Source organism: Cupressus sempervirens, chromosome 7 (assembly GCF_028749045.1).
Source record: "Cupressus sempervirens isolate cs-2001-9-10 chromosome 7, ASM2874904v1, whole genome shotgun sequence".
Taxonomy (NCBI): Eukaryota; Viridiplantae; Streptophyta; class Pinopsida; order Cupressales; family Cupressaceae; genus Cupressus; species Cupressus sempervirens.
The window spans coordinates 349,667,216-349,686,634 of NC_143124.1; the positions used below are offsets into that span (position 1 = coordinate 349,667,216).

At 35.0% G+C, this 19,419-nt stretch overlaps 1 pseudogene across 1 annotated transcript; it reads left to right on the forward strand.

Annotated features, from left to right (window-relative positions):
* The first annotated feature begins 310 nt into the window (after positions 1-310).
* LOC149546888 (glutamate receptor 3.2-like) lies at positions 311-18,471 on the forward strand (annotated as a pseudogene). The gene is made up of 6 exons (XR_016354258.1): positions 311-406; positions 10,930-12,054; positions 14,158-14,427; positions 17,350-17,381; positions 17,503-17,900; positions 17,996-18,471. The product of XR_016354258.1 is annotated as a glutamate receptor 3.2-like (transcript).
* The last annotated feature ends 948 nt before the right edge of the window (positions 18,472-19,419 follow it).

A 19,419-nucleotide genomic window follows, 5' to 3' on the forward strand; every position in this document is an offset into this window, starting at 1 on the left:
TCAATAGCAGCAGCAGGTACTCTCACTGGGCTACCAGGGCTCCGAGCCCAAGCAGTGGTAGTCACAGCAGGATCATAAAGTACATACCCCACAGCCACAGTCAGTGCAGACTCAACAGTCTTCCAGGTGTGGATACAGTGGGTCTAGCAGGTCAGGAGGCCCACAGCAGTCAGGATCACAGGATATACGATCTTATACCCAAGGGCCATGCTATACTTGTGGTGGCATGGGTCATATAGCTAGAGAGTGTCCGAAGGGACAATCATCTAATGGTCAGAGAGGGGCTTTTTAAGAGCCGACAGTTGGAGACATGGGCAGGTCCCACAGAGTTTTTACAGCAGTTGACAACTACCAGATTGAGCATCAGGGTATAGTTATTGAGGCTACAGGTGGAGTTGGTCGGCCAGTTAGTGCTAGAGATTATCCTTATTATTGCCCGACAGACCCTATCTCCTCAAGGTCAAGAGCTGGACCAAGTTAAGGGTCTAGTGGAAATGTTTTGATGAGGTCACAATTTCTTTGGAGGATGCAGCACGTATGCGATCTCTATACCCTTATCTTTTGATGAACTCCAGGAGGAAGTTCATGCCTAGCGGGGGAGGATGTGAGGCCTCGCCCCAACCCATCGTAGCCTTAGTTGTTATTTTATCTTTTTGACACTCATGACTCGAGATGTCGAGACATCATCTGATACTTAGAACATATTATATTATTTCATGCTGTGTGATGTTACTTTCAGATATTTGATGTATGTAATTTAATGTTTTATGTATATGTATGTTGATGAATTAAGTAAAATGTAGGATTAACACATTAATTTTGGAATCTTTATGATGAAGGATATAAGTAGGATGCAAGAAACCCTGATTGATGTATGTTTCAATTTATGTGAATTTCTGATACGTATATATGTACATGTGATTTTACAGGACTATTGATGTGTGCAATGAGTGTGCAGATATTTTAGCTGAGGAAACCGACAGAGGAACAGAACTGATCTCTATGTGTTAATTTTGGAAACCTGTTGTTCGTAATTCAAGTTTTGTATTGTGAGATGTATGTATGTATCTTTCCATGATCAGTAAATGTTAATGTTCGTAACTATGTTCTTTAGTGTCGCTTGACACTCGTGAATTGGTTGTGCTCTTTAGCGTGCTAGTTAGGCTTAGTTGTATAACCTTTGGACCCAAGTTGGTTTAAGTTAGTGTCAGTTTGCTAATTGGTTCTTAATCAAGGTTAGTCATCCCTAGTTTTGATTCATTTTGAATCCTTTTGTGAGAACCTTGTGTGAATATGCATGGTTGAATGTTTCTTGGTCATGCTTATTGTCACCTGATCAAGATTCTGTTCCATCCATGGTTCTAGAAATATGTTGCAGAAAATATTATAAATCCCTTGATGGGGATCATGAAGAAAATTCAATTAAATTGTTGAAATTTGGGATTGATATCTTATGTAATTTGTATTTTAAACTTTGTTGTAATTGGCAACGAAGCCGAGTTTTCTTCCTGATTCTTTCCCGGCTGAGCCTTTGAATCAGGTCGTCAATAAAATAATGATTAAGTAATATCACATCTCTTTAGATTTTCGTATTTTTCTTTTTAGTTATAAAAATGAATTTCAAAATGAGATAAATAATTATGTTCAATTATACAAAAAATTTCACTTTTAAAATATGTTAAGACAAAATTTATGTTATGGTGGGAACTTGATTTGGATTCGTGCTTATTAGGAGATAAAACAAATCTTACATTGTTGTTAAAACACATTATTGCATCCCTTGGTATAATTAGGTATTTTAGCAAATTCAATTGGGAAGGAATAAGATCATATAAGCGTTGGAAAATTATGCAAGTTTCAAAATGAAATTCATACTTAGAAAAAATATATATGCATATATACATAATCTCCTTGTTTTCCACGTAATTGGAAAATTTAATTTTATTAAAATAAAATATTAAACTCCTTTGCTATATAAATAATTTGATTCGAAAATTTTACACTTAGTAAAAAAAAAAATGTTTCAAAGAGCAAAAATAGTCTCTGGTTTTTGTACGGCAAAAGATTTAAATGCCTTATCACAAACAAAAAATATTCTCTAATTATTTAAGAAAATTAATTTAAGAAAAAAAAAGAAATCATTTAAGAAAGTAAATATATTAAAATGACTTAAAATATATATATATATCTTTAATGCATCTACTTTTCTTTTAAACATAACTCCCAATATTAATTCTTACCCCTCTTCCCTATATCCTATCTATCCATATGCATGATTCGACATGGGACCATTAATTCTCCATCTCCATGGCTACGAATTTCTTCCAGCCAGCAAATTTATCTTCCTTGGACCATGTGAAAGGAGGGACATGTTGACCAATTAAATGAAGGGAGATTTTGGGGGTATGAAGGTTTGCTTATAAATGGAGATTTAAAACTCCTTTCATTACCTTTTCACCTTCCCTTCTGCTAGGCGTACTTCTTCATAATCCCTTGAGCTGCATTGTTCCTTAACCTCGATTAGAGTGTAGGGTGGGGAAAACTTTGGACAAAGAGCCATGTGGGATGCTTGGCGGCTATACTTCCTTTTTAGTGCCATTGGTTGATGTGGGCTGCATGTTAAAGTTTTATAGAGTTGGGAAGAACTTAAGTTAGTAATGTTATTTGTTAAGTAACTTTATTATTTATTTATTGTTTAGTTTTATTTTTAGCTTAGTTGAGTTTATATTTGGTTTTGCTTAGTTAGTTGTTAGTTGTTAGTTTTATAATGTAGTTTGGTGATAGATGAAATTTATAAAAATAACTAATTAGTTTTAAATTGTATATTTTTTAATTATTAATCAATAAGTAATTTTATATAAAGTTTTTTTTTGTTTTTAAGAAAAAGTGGGTATTAGTTGAGATTTATGTTTTGCAAGTAAATTGATATATATATATATATTATTTGAATTATGGTTAGTGCTAATATAGACTAATTTAGTGTCTTAGTTTTAGATGTTAAGTTTAAGAATATTAGATAGTTTTTTTTAAAATTGGTAATTTAATTTTTATGTTTTAAATTTTACTTAATTAATATAATTATGATATTGGCTATTATAAATTTGTTTAATTAAATTTAATTGTAGTTTGGTGTTCGCTTTTAATTAAGTTGTAATTAGTATAAGTTAATATTGGAAATCATTGTAAGTTTGTGTTAGAATAGTATTTGACTAATAATTATTTTTAATAATTGAATAATATCATATTAGAATTGATTTAATATGATAATGAAATTAGAAAAGTTAATTTTCCATGTTTAAGTTAAGTTAGTGGGTTTATTTAATTCATTTAAAGAATTAATGTAGAATCCTTATGGTAGTAAATAGTGTTTGTTAAGTTTAATTTTAATATTAATTAAAGTTAATTGTAGAGATTAGTAATTAGTTATTTTAATGTTAGTTAGTTTATGGTTACTTTTAGTTAATTGGAGTTAGTATGTTTTTTAATAAGTTAATTTTAGATGTTAGTTTAGATTAAGTTAGGTAGTTTGTTTTGTATTATGTATTTAAATTTGTGTCATATTAAATGATTTAGTATAGTTTTATTTAATTATTTTGTCAATGCAATTTGGTTAGTTTAATATTAATGGTCGTTTAAGATGTTCATTTGTTTCTTTTTAATATATATACATATATATAGTTGGGTTAAAGCTTTTAATTCAATTAAATCTTAGAGCATGTTTAATTATTAATTATTATTCAAAAAAAAATTGTGTGTTTTTGTCCTCGTAGTTTGGGCATGACATTTTGGTATCAGAGCTCATGTTTCAACACTAGGAGCCCTAAACCCTTACGCTTCTTAAACCTAAAACTAAACATTAAATTGTGTAGGATGCCTCCTGTTACTCGAAGCAACCCACGAGGCAGAGGTCGTAGGGCGAGAGGTGGTAGAGCGAGACAAGAGGATGGACCACCTCCACCACCACCACCTCCACCTCCACCACCACCGAACCCAAACCAGGACATTATAGATGCACTTCAAACATTGATCGGTGTAGTTCAGTAGAGAGTAGTACCCATGGTTCAGCCAGTTCAGCAGATTCCAGTAGTGGAAGCAGAGGGACCCAGAGGAGGCGGGCCCAGAGTTAGAGAGAGGACTAGGAGTCCCCCACCGAGGCACTTAGAGGGTCAGGGTGAACATGAGGAAGAGTCCATACACTAGAGAGGACCCCATTTTGACAGACCTCCTAGACATATAGGAGATGACATCAGGGAATTGATTCGGCTCGGGCCACCATTATTTATGGGTTCCACTGAGGGGACAGTAGCAGAGGCATGGTTGTAGAGCCTACAGCGGTGCTTTGGGTTATGCCCTTATGGGAGTAATCTAAAGGCATGCCTAGCAGTTCATCAGCTGAGAGGGGATGCCTCCAATTGGTGGCATTAGGAGCAGATCATAGGTGGAGTGATGATGGATATCCTCACATGGGAGTCTTTCCTAGAAAGATTTTGAGAGAGGTACTTATCAGAGCATTTTCGATAGAAACAAATAGAGGAGTTTCATTATCTTTATCAGAGAGGTCTTACAGTAGCTCAGTATGAGAGGAGGTTTCTCGAGCTCCTTCCTTATGTGGAATACATGAAGGATGAGAAACTACAGATACATCGCTTTATCATGGGTTTAAGTTTCTCACTTCAGGGTCCAGTTCGAATGGTCTTCCCTACCACCTTCAGACAGGTACTGGAGATAGCATTAGTGGCAGAGGACACTCGGGGTAGATAGGAATCACAGAATTGGTCTTAGAATCGAAACTCTACTCGGAAAAAAGCCCCTTGGAAAGAGAATTAGAATTATACACCAGGGTCCTCTAAGGGCCAACAGTCTCAGCAGCAGTAGCAGGTACTTTCACAGGGCTACTAGGGCTCCGAGCCCAGGCAGTGGTAGTCACAGCAGGATCAAAAAGTACATACCCCAAGGCCACAGTCAGTGCAAACTCAACAGTCTTCCAGGGGTGGATACAGTGGGTCTAGCAGGTTAGGAGGCCCACAGCAGTTAGGATCACAGGATACACGATCTTATACCCAAGGGCCATGCTATACTTGTGGTGGCATGGCTCATATAGCTAGAGAGTGTCCGCAGGGACAGTCATCCAATGGTCAAAGAGTGGCTTTTTTAGAGACGACAGTTGGAGACATGGGCAGGTCCCACAGAGTTTTTACAGCGGTTGACAACCGCCAGATTGAGCATCAGGGTATAGTTATTGAGGCTACAGGGGGATTTGGTCAGCCAGTTAGTGCTAGAGATTATCCTTATTATTGCCCGACAGACCCTATCTCCTCAAGGTCGAGAGCTGGACCAAGTTAAGGGTCTAGTGGGAATGTTATGATGAGATCACAATTTCTTTGGAGGATGCAGAATGTATGCGATCTCTATACCCTTATCTTTTGATGAACTCCAAGAGGAAGTTCATGCCTAGTGGGGGAGGATGTGTGGCCTCGCCCCGACCCTTCGTAGCCTTAGTCGTTATTTTATCTTTTTGACACTCACGACTCGAGATGTCGAGACATCATCTGATACTTAGAACATATTATATTATTTCATGCTATGTGATGTTACTTTCAGATATTTGATGTATGTCATTTAATGTTTTATGTATATGTATGTTGATGAATTAAGTAAAATGTAGGATATTTTAGTTGAGGAAACCGACGGAGGAACAGAACTGATCTCTATGTGTTAATTTTGGAAAGTTGTTGTTCGTAATTCAAGTATTGTATTGTGAGATGTATGTAGGTATCTTTCCGTGATCAGTAAATGTTAATGTTCGTAACTATGTTCTTTAGTGTCGCTTGACACTCGTGAATTGGTTGTGCTCTTTAGCGTGCTAGTTAGGGTTAGTTGTGTAACCTTTGGACCCAAGTTGGTTTAAGTTAGTGTCAGATTGCTAATTGGTTCTTAATCGAGGTTAGTCATCCCTAATCCAGATTAGTGCTTAATCTGCTTTGTTAGAGTTGTTAGTTGGTCCTAATTATTTTCTAGCCTTTGTTTGGCTCTAAACCTATTCCTAAGGCTTTAAAACATGATATAATTATACCCAAAGGGTATGGGTATGGGTTAGGGGTCTTTTCCAACCCCTAAGCCCCTTTTGTTGACTTTTGAGGTCACTCAAAAAGTCCCTTTTTGCCTTTGTGCGAAAATTTCATGTGGTTATCATGAGTTGTCTTACCTCACCTCCACTTAGTGTTTAACCATTGTGAGGGTAGAGTTAGGAGTTTCCAGAATTGGAAGTGGGTGGGAGTAGTTATTGCTCCTTTTGGTGGTTGAGTTTGAGGCTTATTTAGAGGCCCTTCTTGGACTTGTGGAGGTTGTTACCCAATCTCTACATTTAGAGAGGAGTTCTTGAAGATTGAAGCAAGGAAAGGGAAGCTCCACTCAAACTTATTCTTTTTCCATTACCTCTTTGTGAAGGTTGGAATTCTCATCTCCCTTATTCAGTTTTCATGTTTTGGTTTCATGCTCATGCTACTTTGTTGTTGTTTCAATGTGTGTATGTTTGTGGGTATGTTGGGAAGATTTGAAAACCATGTTATTTTGGTTGTTTTCCTTTCATGTTTATGTTTGCAATTTTGAGATTTTCTTGCATGGGTGTTTTGGTATTACTCACCCTTGGAGAGGGTAGAAGTGACCAATTTTGGGGAAGGTTTGTTTAGTCGGACTCCAACCAGTGTAGAGTCTCTTCTCAGGATGAGAAGAGGGAGAAAAGGTAGGGTGTTATGGGCCCCTACCTGTCAGCACAAATCTTGTATGATTATGGTATGTTGAAATGGAAGAACGGAAGTTCTTGGTATATAGCCCCAATTGGGCATCTATTTGGTGTTGTGCTTGACTTCTCCTGGTTAGAAGAATCCACCTTTCCCTAGTTTTGATTCATTTTGAATCCTTTTGTGAAAACCTTGTGTGAATATGCATGGTTGAATGTTTCTTGGTCATGCTTGTTGTCACCTGATCAGGATTCTGTTCCATCCATAGTTCTAAAAATATGTTGCAGAAAATATTATAAATCCCTTGATAGGGATCATGAAGAAAATTCAATTAAATTGTTGAAATTTGGGATTGATATCCTATGTAATTTGCATTTTAAACTTTGTTGTAATTGGCAACGAAGCTGGGTTTTCTTCCTGATTCTTTCCCGACTGAGCCTTTGAATCAGGTCGTCAATAAAATAATGATTGAGTAATATCACTTCTCTTTAGATTTTTGTATTTTTCTTTTTAGTTATAAAAATGAATATCAAAATGAGATAAATAATTATGTTCAATTATACAAAAAAATTCACTTTTCAAAAATGTTAAGACAAAATTTATGTTATGTTGGGAACTTGATTTGGATTCGTGCTTATTAGGAGATAAAACAAATCTTACATTGTTGTTAAAACACATTATTGTATCCCTTGGTATAATTAGGTATTTTAGCAAATTCAATTCAGAAGGAGTAAGATCATATAAGCCTTGGAAAATTATGCAAGTTTCAAAATGAAATTCATACTTCGAAAAAAAAATATATGCATAGATACATAATCTCCTTGTTTTCCATGTAATTGGCAAATCTAATTTTTTTAAAATAAAATATTAAACTCCTTTGCTATATAAATAATTTGATTAGAAAATTTTACACTTAGTAAAAAAAAAATGTTTCCAAGAGCAAAAAGAGTCTCTGGTTTTTGTAGGGCAAAAGATTTAAATGCCTTATCACAAACAGAAAATATTCTCTAATTATTTAAGAAAATTAATTTAAGAAAACAAAAATCATTTAAGAAAGTAAATATATTAAAATGACTAAAAAAATATATATCTTTAATGCATCTACTTTTCTTTTAAACATAACTCCCAATATTAATTCTTACCCCTCTTCCCTATATCCTATCTATCCATATGCATGATTTGACATGGGACCATTAATTCTCCATCTCCTTGGCTGCGAATTTCTTCCAGCCAGCAAATTTATCTTCCTTGGACCATGTGAAAGGAGGGACATGTTGACCAATTAAATGAAGGGAGATTTTGGGGGTATGAAGGTTTGGTTATAAATGGAGATTTAAAACTCCTTTCATTACCTTTTTACCTTCCCTTCTGCTAGGCGTACTCCTTCATAATCGCTTGAGCTGCGTTCTTCCTTAACCTCGGTTAGAGTGTAGGGTGGGGAAAACTTTGGATAGAGAGCCATGTGGGGTGCTTGGCGGCTATACTTCCTTTCTAATGCCATGGGTTGATGTGGGATGCATGGTAAAGTTTTATAGAGTTGGGAAGAACTTAAGTTAGTAATGTTATTTGTTAAGTAACTTTATTATTTATTTATTGTTTAGTTTTATTTTTAGCTTAGTTGAGTTTATATTTGGTTTTGCTTAGTTAGTTGTTAGTTGTTAGTTTTATAATGTAGTTTGGTGATAGATGAAATTTATAAAAATAACTAATTAGTTTTAAATTGTATATTTTTTAATTATTAATCAATAAGTAATTTTATATAAAGTTTTTTTTTGTTTTTAAGAAAAAGTGGGTATTAGTTGAGATTTATGTTTTGCAAGTAAATTGATATATATATATATATATATATTGAATTATGGTTAGTGCTAATATAGACTAATTTAGTGTCTTAGTTTTAGATGTTAAGTTTAAGAATATTAGATAGTTTTTTTAAAAATTGTTAATTTAATTTTTATGTTTTAAATTTTACTTAATTAATATAATTATGATATTGGCTATTATAAATTTGTTTAATTAAATTTAATTGTAGTTTGGTGTTCGCTTTTAATTAAGTTGTAATTAGTATAAGTTAATATTGGAAATCATTGTAAGTTTGTGTTAGAATAGTATACGACTAATAATTATTTTTAATAATTGAATAATATCATATTAGAATTGATTTAATATGGGAATGAAATTAGAGAAGTTAATTTTCCATGTTTAAGTTAAGTTAGTGGGTTTATTTAATTCATTTAAAGAATTAATGTACAATCCTTATGGCAGTAAATAGTGTTTGTTAAGTTTAATTTTAATATTAATTAAACTTAATTGTAGAGATTAGTAATTAGTTATTTTAATGTTACTTAATTTATGGTTACTTTTAGTTAATTGCAGTTAGTATGTTTTTTTAATAAGTTAATTTTAGATGTTAGTTTAGATTAAGTTAGGTAGTTTGTTTTATTTTATGTATTTAAATTTGTGTCATATTAAATGATTTAGTATAGTTTTATTTAATTATTTTGTCAATGCAATTTGGTTAGTTTAATATTAATGGTTGTTTAAGATGTTCATTTGTTTCTTTTTAATATATATACATATATATAGTTGGGTTAAAGCTTTTAATTCAGTTAAATCTTAGAGCATGTTTAATTATTAATTATTATTCAAAAAAGAATTGTGTATTTTTTTCCTCGTAATTTGGGCATGACATTTTTGGTATCAGAGCTCGTGTTTCAACACTAGGAACCTTAAACCCTTACGCTTCTGAAACCTAAAACTAAACATTAAATTGTGTAGGATGCCTCCTGTTACTCGAAGCAACCCATGAGGCAGAGGTCGTAGGGCGAGAGGTGGTAGAGCGGGACAAGAGGATGGACCACCTCCACCACCACCACCTCCACCTCCACCACCACCGAACCCAAACCAGGACATTATAGATGCACTTCAGACATTGATCGGTGTAGTTCAGCAAAGAGTAGTACCCATGGTTTAGCCAGTTCAGCAGATTCCAGTAGTGGAAGCAGAGGGACCCAGAGGAGGCAGGCCCAGAGTTAGAGAGAGGACTAGGAGTCCCCCACCGAGGCAGTTAGAGGGTCAGGGTGAACATGAGGAAGAGTCCATACACCAGAGAGGACCCCCTTTTGACAGACCTCCTAGACATATAGGAGATGACATCAGGGAATTGATTCGACTCGAGCCACCATTATTTATGGGTTCCACTGAGGGGACAGTAGCAGAGGCATGGTTGTAGAGCCTACAGCGGTGCTTTGGGTTACGCCCTTATGGGAGTAATCTAAAGGCTCGCCTAGTAGTTCATCAACTGAGAGGGGATGCTTCCAATTGGTGGCATCAGGAGGAGATCATAGGTGGAGTGATGATGGATACCCTCACATGGGAGTCTTTCCTAGAAAGATTTCGAGAGAGGTACTTATCAGAGCATTTCCGACAGAAACAGATAGAGGAGTTCCATTCTCTTTGTCAGAGAGGTCTTACAGTGGCTCAGTATGAGAGCAGGTTTCTCGAGCTCCTTCCTTATGTGGAATACATGAAGGACGAGAAACTACAGATACATCGCTTTATCATGGGTTTGAGTTTCTCACTTCAGGGTCCAGTTCGGATGGCCTTCCCTACCACCTTTAGACAGGTAGTGGAGATAGCACTAGTGGCAGAGGATACTCGGGGTAGACAGGAATCACGGGACTGGTCTCAGAATCGAAACTCTACTCGGCAGAAACCCCCTTGGAAAGAGAATCAGAATTATACACTAGGGTCCTCTAAGGGCCAACAGTCTTAGCAGCAGCAGCAGGTACTCTCACAGGGCTACCAGGGCTTCGAGCCCAGGCAGTGGCAGTCACAGCAGGATCAGAAAGTACATACCCCACAGCCACAGTCAGTGCAGACTCAGCAGTCTTCCAGGGGTGGATACAGTGGATCTAGCAGGTCAGGAGGCCCATAGCAGTCAGGATCACAGGATACACGATCTTATACCCAAGGGCCATGCTATACTTGTGGTGGCATGACTCATATAGCTAGAGTGTGTCCATAGGGACAGTCATCCAATGCTAGTTTGTAATGCTTGCCTAGTCAACAAATAAATAAACTATCAGTGCTGTAACACTCCTCCTTCCACGCAAGCTTGACTTTGCCCACTTAAGAGATAGTTCTGGAACTTGTTATTGATATTCGACTGGTGAATGTGCTCTATATATAGAGGCTTTCTCAGTTTTATTCTATCTTCTCTCTGTGTATTTCACTCTATATTCAATATTTTCAACATGCCTTACTAGACAATTTTCAGTGGAGAGAAATAGTGGTCATATATCAAGAGGAGGAATTGGATCTCAGTGGGATTCTAGCCTTACAGAATGCACTCCAAGAAAACTCTGCCAGAATAGTCCAAAAGTTTGGATTATCTATCGAGTCTTTCAGTAACTCTTCATGGACATATATTCAAAAGACATTAAAAGAAAACAAGACTAGGAGTAGCGTGTTTGTTATACATAGTAGTTATGGGTTGGCCCAGAATTTTTTTTGGGAGGCAAAATGTTCAGGCATTATGGAGAAGACGGGATGGGTTTGGATTGTTACAGAGTGGGTAGCAAATTATTTGAACGTTTCAGATTACACGACTATGGATTCAATGCTAGGAATTATTGGGGTTCGCACAAAAGTTGGGCATATTCCACAGTACAAGAGTATAAGCAAGAGATGGAAGCATGAATTCAGTAGGTTTTATCCAAATGTAACCATCTCTGAAGACATTGGCATAGTTGGAGCTTATGCTTATGATTCTATCTGGGTAATTGCTAAAGCTATTGCTGCTATGTTCAGAGTGAACAAACTTACTGAATTGGAATTCAAGTCATCGGAGAAATTTTCCACGGATGTGCACGTTTTTCAGGGAGGGAGTGCCCTGCTTCAGAAAGTAGGGCGGAGCAATTTTGAAGGAATTGTTGGTAAGATATCATTCAGCAAAAATGGGCTCCTTGAAGTTGAATCATATGACATTGTGAACATAGTCAACAGGGAAATCAGAAATGCAGGATCATGGTCAAAGAAAAACTTCAAATTGAATGGAACGATGGAGTGGCCAAATGGATCCCCAAAACCACCTTCTGGCTACAGAAAGTTAATAGTAGGAGTCCCTCCACATGTTGTCTTTCCTGGATTTGTGAACATCACAAATAATGACACAAAATTTGAGGGGTTCTGCATAGATGTGTTTGAGAGAGCTGTGTTGAAGCTTTCTAATCCTTTTGACTATGAGTTTCAGAAGTCAGAGAATGCCACTGAATGTCCAGAATATGACAGGCTTGTTGAGCAAGTAGTGAATAAGGTATCCTATCATTTCATCCCCTCTTCATTTAATTCAATATTTAGTTTTATTATGTGATGGATATATTTCTTCATTTTTCCAAGCTATTCTCACAAGGTCTAGAATATAGGTTTAATTTAAAAGATGCGGTAGGTATCAATAAAGCTCTTACATTCAGATCTACCCGCATATAGATTACTATCTGAATTGGAGCATGCGCATCTGAAAGGTAAATTAAGGTGTAGATAATAAGCGATCTTGGGCTCTATTTTGAACACAAATACACACTCTTTTATCCTAGTCTGCACATATACAAATGCATGTATTTTTATTACAAAATCAGTAAATAACCAGGTAATTTGACCCTATGGAGGGTGCTGCCCAAGTCTTGATGCAGGCAAACCTCCTCTAAAACAAAAGCATTATAACAGGGAGAGAGAGATTTAATAGAGATGAGACATTGTCAGAACAGGACATCAAAAAGAAAAGAAAAGAAAATATTTAGTAATTCTAGAATAACAATATATCTCTAACACCTTCACTGCGAGTTTAAAAAGTTCTTACATGCTGTCAGATAAAAACTTTTATCGGCACTTACAGTTGATACTTGTTTTCCTTAAAAAATCAGGGCAGCTTCTAATCAAAAGGATTCTCCCTTCCAAATTTTGATCATAGTAAGCTGTAGTTCAATTCCTAATTCAACGAGGTATCATCATTTATCTTTGTTTTAAAATTAAATAAAGGTAGATCTCAACATTTTTATATGTTCTAATATCAATATTAGAACATATAACGATATTAGAATAGAATAGATTTAATATTAATCCAACAAAACAACAAAATAAACATCAAAAAATCAAAATAATATACACATATATATATTCAAAAATAACTCTATGCATCTCTAACTCCCTTATTTACTAATTCAAATGAAATAAAACCATTGAATCAATACTTGATCTAACTGCTCTACAATTGATGTTTGATTATTTTTTCTAAAAATAAAATAATTTCCAATAACAATCTTCTCCACCCATAAAACTAAAATTTCGTTTTCAATTCATTTGTGCATAAAGATTTTAAATTATAATCATTCAAAATAATTACAATATTCAAAAATAATAGTAAACAGGTCTAGATTTAGATCTTGTAATGTTACCATATCCACATGAAAATCTACAGACTAATAAAAAACATTTGCAGCCTTATCCTTCAGCAGCTTCCCTGATTCTAAATTTCATAATCATTTTTAAATGAATATCATAGACGTTGTCTATGTGGAAACATGAGAGCAGAAGCCCTTTCTATTAGGTGACATCATAAACACTTATGTTAGATTTTTCTTAATATATGTTTTTGTTGGTTTGCATTGCTAGATTTTTCTTAATATATGTTTTTTTTGGTTTGCAATGCTCAAGGTCCCTGATAATTGATGACTCTACTTAAACATTGCAATAGATAAGATTAAATTTACATCTTGAACACAACAAAAAAAAATCTTATAAATGCTGACAACGGCAACTTTAAGGACTTATTTAAGTTCCTCGCAGAGGATTGGGCACGCATGATGCTGTCGAAGAGAAGTGCGCCAAAGGAAGTTAGCCTAGTGGTTCTTGTTTTTTTTGAGTTGCTGTTATTAATGACTTTGGATGCCCTGCCTCTTCCTGGTTTTTACTGGTGTGGGCCTGCATGGCCTTAAAATAACACTTTTTTTTATGACTATTATACTGGGAAGACTTATATTAGTATGGTTAGTGTGTTTAAGTTAGTTATAATGTATTTAGCTAGCTGGTTTTGTATAGTTTTTGATATATGGAAGCTGATAATCGTTATGTTTTTGCTCTTGTGCTGTTAATGTGCTGATAATGTGATTATGCTTACTGTAGCCCTTGGGGCCATGTATTAAGAGACACCACATTAAATTTTTACTGCTTTCAATATCAAAAACGACATAAATGTTATTCTCAAAATTTATATTTGACAAATAGTACTTGTAGTTTTTAAAAAAAAATTATGTTTTTTCAAATCACACTCTGAACAATATGTACCCTGCTGGCTTAGGAGATTAGTGTGAATGCTGTCTAATGTACAAATACTTATTGAAAGAGCATTGTTGGTAGTCAGACATTTGACATAATTGTAGCTGATATCACACTACGTGCAAACCGGTCGGTGAAGGTAGATTTTACATACTGATACAGGCCTGGTTATCATGGTGCGTACTCAGAAGAAACATTATTCTGGTTGGGCCTTTCTTCATCCATTCACAATACCCATGTGGATGACTGCAGCATCATTTGTTCTTCTCACCGCATTTCTTGTTTGGCTATTGGAAAGAGATGACAACAACGCTTTCACAGGACAGCCTACCAAACAAATGGAAACGTCCCTCTGGTAAGTACTGCTCTAATACCTTGCTTGAGTTTTTATCTATTATATTTACCATATATATATTTATATTCTTGGATTTGTTAGAAAATAATTATATCGCAACGAATCAAAGATGGAGTGATCATCAAACAGGTCACTCAGATACTAACAAGTACCATAGAACCCAACAATGAATGAAGATCTTAGATTCTATGGCTTAAATGATCTGTGTTAAATTATGATTTACAGCTGCATTTTTCTGGGACTCAGAAGTACGAGGAAATCCCAAAATATAGTAATTATCTAGAACAGTGATTTTAAGTAGTCAAGATTGGGAACATGCTGACCTCCCAGGCGGCATTTTCTCCACCTTTGATGTTTGTTATTTACGCAGTGGGAACTGTTTCAAAGCAATTGACAGATTGGGGTGTGAGCAATTGAAATTTATGCTATTTTAAAAAGGGGAAGAAAGATGTCATGTTCGAGACGGCGCTGCTGATATGTGAACTGCAATTTTAATGAGCTGGAGTGGATTGCTTTTCTGTGAATTTCCAACCAAGGGACGAGATTTTAATGATCCCTTTTCTCTTTGTTGCTTCTGATCAATTATTCGGGTGACTGCAAACTCTCAATTGAGTTTCTTTTCACAGTCTATATGTAACAAGGTTGAACGTGCTTATAAGTGCAAAGCCACATTGAAAATCAATCTCAATGATGCCGCAGCATCCACGTTGACATGTTAACTGTCGAATGTCATTTTTGAATCTATTGGTAAATGTCGTGTTAACCCGTCGTAGGTCTTTCATACTAGAGTAAACCGAGCGCATAAGAGCTGGCAGTCATAGCTTAAGCATTTGATGCGATATTTTGAAGTTCCGAAGTTTTTATGCGCCCAATTTTGAATTTCAATTTAATTTTGGCGTTCAGATTGGTACTCCATTTTAAATATCTAATGTGTATCTTGTAAGTTAGTTTTTGGGGAGAAGAAGAAAGGGAATGCTTGGTGGTGAATCCACATTACAGAGGAAGCTAAGTACTAGGAGAGTACACTTGGGAGCCAGAGAATAGAGAGAGGACAGTATTAAGGGAAGTACCCTTAATTCCTTTCAAATATGTGTGTAAACAAGATTTGAATTCTAACAGTTTCTTTATTACGTGCATGACATTCCGTGTTCCTATTAACCTTTTGTGCTTGCTGAGTTCTAAGTTTATAAAAACCATTGTCTTCGTGTGTGGGGCATCTCTTATGTCTTGTCTTTTCTATTTATTTAAAACTTGCAGGTATCGGCTTTTTCTGGGGTTTGGCTACAAACCCTCTCTGTCTGATTGGACACAGGGGATTTGATCTGTACTGCCCAACATTGCGAGGAAGGGAGACAGTGAGAGAAACATGAAAGCATGCAGCAGACACAAACATGAGATAGATTTGATGACTTGGAAGGACAGGAAGGAGAAAACATGAAAAGAAACTGAATAATTTTGAAGATTCAGTGAAAAGAAAGGAAGATTTTGGATCTTCCGCAAAATCTTGTAGAGTTTAAAACAGAGCATGGGAATGTTAGAAGTCATGATGCTGGGGTAGATGATTAGCATATGAAATGAATTTTCTTAGAAAGCAAGATAAAGCTTAATTTAGTGGACAGCTCAGATCGATTCTTATCTATGTTAGGTTAATGAATTGGAGATAACATTTGAAATGCAAAATATTGATGCAAATGACCCTAGAAGAGTTCATTTAACAATAATTAATTCAATTAACAATAACTAATATGATTGATGCTTCCCCTGCCCAAATAATGTATGTTCTGCATTCCGTTTCATTTCTCCTCTTAGTTGTGTTTCTGGCCTTCGTAAGGGGTCCCAAGATGGGTTCTTGGCTTTGATGCTACCGAGGTTAACATGAATTTTACTTGAGTCAGTCTCCCTGAGTTTCCACCGGAATTTCCGGACGATAGCATCATTCCTAATGCTATTGGTTACTGTCTTTCAATTGATATCGGAGCGAAATCTTGTAAAAGTTTGATCTTGCAAAATTTTGTGTCTGGCAAAATTGATAAGGCTTTTTGCAAACATGCTAGATTTTTGGGTGCAAAAGAAAATTATGAATCTACTTTAAGGATCATTGAAAACTTTAAGATGAGGTAAGAAGAAAAGGCTTTGAATAACCTTGGGTTATCTTTTTACGAACAATTTGCACATTGGTTCGCACCCTCTGTGAGACGGTGTTGGATTCTACTGGGGCTTGGGGTTACTCAAGTGTAGGTTATGGCTCCTCAAGTGAGATTTTAGGATTCTTTCAAAACCTATTGAATCACAACTCCGATAAACAAATGCTTGACTTAATCACAATAATAACTAGTATGAATGTTCCAACTTTTGTGGGATAATCAGAAGATGGGAGAAAAAGAGTAAGGAACAAAGTGAAGTAAAAGCGACACAGAAGAGAGTTTAATAAGCATAAGAACTTCAATTTTGGGAAATAAGACCCTTAGAATTGAATGGAAATGAAAGGCTTTCCGGTCAAATGCAAGTAGAAAGATAACGCAATCACAAATGAAGATTTTACCAAATATCTGAGGTATAGATGACTACTGTTAAAATTAAATTCTTTTTCTATTTCAAACTCAAAATCATATGATGGATTTTAGCGTACTAGGAGATAAGTATCACCTAATTGTTTCTAATATTGGTCTAATGAAGACTAAGTGCTATTTGATGCAGTGTATGAATTGTTCTCATCTACTATTATGAAAGTTGTGGCAGTTCGATAGAGGGACGATTTAGGACAGCAAACAAATTCATATAAGGATGCATTAGTAGAGATGCATTGATAATGCATGTTGTGGCATTTAACAGTTTTGTTTCTTGGGTGGTTTTAACTATTTGTTGGAAGTAGGCACGACCAGACAATCCTTTTATTAATTACATTTTGTGTTTTGATTGCAGGTTTTCGATTTCAACAATTGTATTTGTTCACAGTGAGTGACCTCCTCATTGAATTTTTTCATTTCATGAATATTCTCTCTCATATTTATACTTTTAACTGGGGACAAACTTCTAGTATCTGAAGACCTTAACTGATCCCACCAATTTGTGCAGGAGAGAAGGTTATGACATCTCTTGGCAAAGTTATTTTAATAATCTGGTTGTTTGTAGTGCTGGTCTTAAATTCAAGCTACACAGCTAGCCTCGCTTCCATTCTCACTGCTCAGCAACTTTCTCCAACAATAAGAGATCTAGAGACACTCAGGGCAAACAACGCCTCCGTAGGGCATCTGAATGGTTCATTCGTCAGAGATTATCTCATCAATGAGCTAAAAATTGATGAGAAAAGATTGGTATCTCTTGTGCATCCAGAAGATTATGTCAATTCACTGAAGAATGGGACAATCGGGTCTGTAGTTGATGAGATTTCATACATTAATATGCTAATGTCACAACATTGTGATGAATTTGAGATTGTGAGTCGGCCATTCTACAGGGGAGGATTTGGGTTCGTAAGTATTTTTCTCCAAGAGTTTGTACTTTTCATTTCCTGTTGGGTTAAAATGCAAACCTTTTTCAACTCTCTGAGTCTTATTTTATGCTGTAGTTATTTGCCAAAGGGTCTCCAGTGGTTCATAAAATCATCTGCAGTGCTGAGAATTATTCAGAACAAAACAGAGCTAGAAGAACTTCGCAGGAAGTGGTTTAGGGAGTATTCTTCTGATTCATGCAATAACGACAATAGTGGGATATCTGTGGAAGACAGGGTTAATGACAGCGGAAAGTTGAGCCCACAGAGGTTTTGGGGTTTATTTGTCATCTCATCAGCGTTATATTGTGTAATCGCTTCCGCCCACGTTGGACAAAAAATTTATAAGAAAAGACTAGTTAGCACAAGAGTGGATAATGTTCAGTCCCCAATTCCCGATAGCCCTATGTCAGCAATAGAATTCATACCTGCAAATACAGATCCATCTCGTTTATCTGGTCAGTTCCGTACAAATGGTTTGGGCCATCGAAGATCTTACTCCGCTTAGCCCTACCGAGTTTTTCAAAAACAATGGCATTGAGTTGCCTGTGGTTTTTACTGTCACATTGCTTCCTGTGTTTTCTCTCCCCGCAGAACGATGCCCTAGTATTAAAAGTTAATGGCCTACCGAGAAAAAGGTTTGTTGCGTTTGATATATGAATTTGGAAAATTGGAAAGAAAATCATTATGAATTTGGAAAAAATATAAATTTGACTTTTAGTGCATTTTGTCTGTAGATTAGCCGGTCTCTATGAATCTCAGACTATAGATAGGTATAGAACTGCTCTATTTTATTTTAATCTTCTATACAGTTCTATTTTTATTTTAAAAAATTTGTTATGTAATTTTAATTTATAATTTTTTAAAATATCAATAATTTTTAATTTTTTAGATTTTCTAATTATACTAAATATTGCATTATTATTATATATATTAAAGAGTTTTATTCATCATAATACATATTTTATTTTATTTTAGTTTCAGTTTTTATTTGAAAAATAAATATTATTAAGTAGTTTTACTTTTAAAATAGAATACATTATGCTTTTCTTTCTATCATTCTTAAAGGTTTCACTTTTCAATTTAATAAAAATTATTAAATCAAACTAACAATAAATTAAATTTTAAATTAAAATTCGACTTAGTAATACTATAAAAAATTTGACTTTGTAGAGAAAGATTGATGTATTGTAATAGACAATCAAAGTTAAATATAACAAAAGCATGATAGTGATTAGAAATATTTCATTAATTTGTCTTTAAATTTATCCTAATATTAATTGGATTAGATTATAGGGCATTTGTCTCATTGTATGCCTCGTTGTTTAGAACATTTTTCATTCAAGGGTCTTCTCAATCTACTTAAATTTGCAATTGGTTTTGTGTTAGTTTAAGGGGTACTTATATTATTCATAGGTCATGGTTTATGATCATAGAAAAAAATGTTGGGTTGAGTCAAGCCCTTAAATAATAACAAGATATGATGATTTATTAAGATGAGA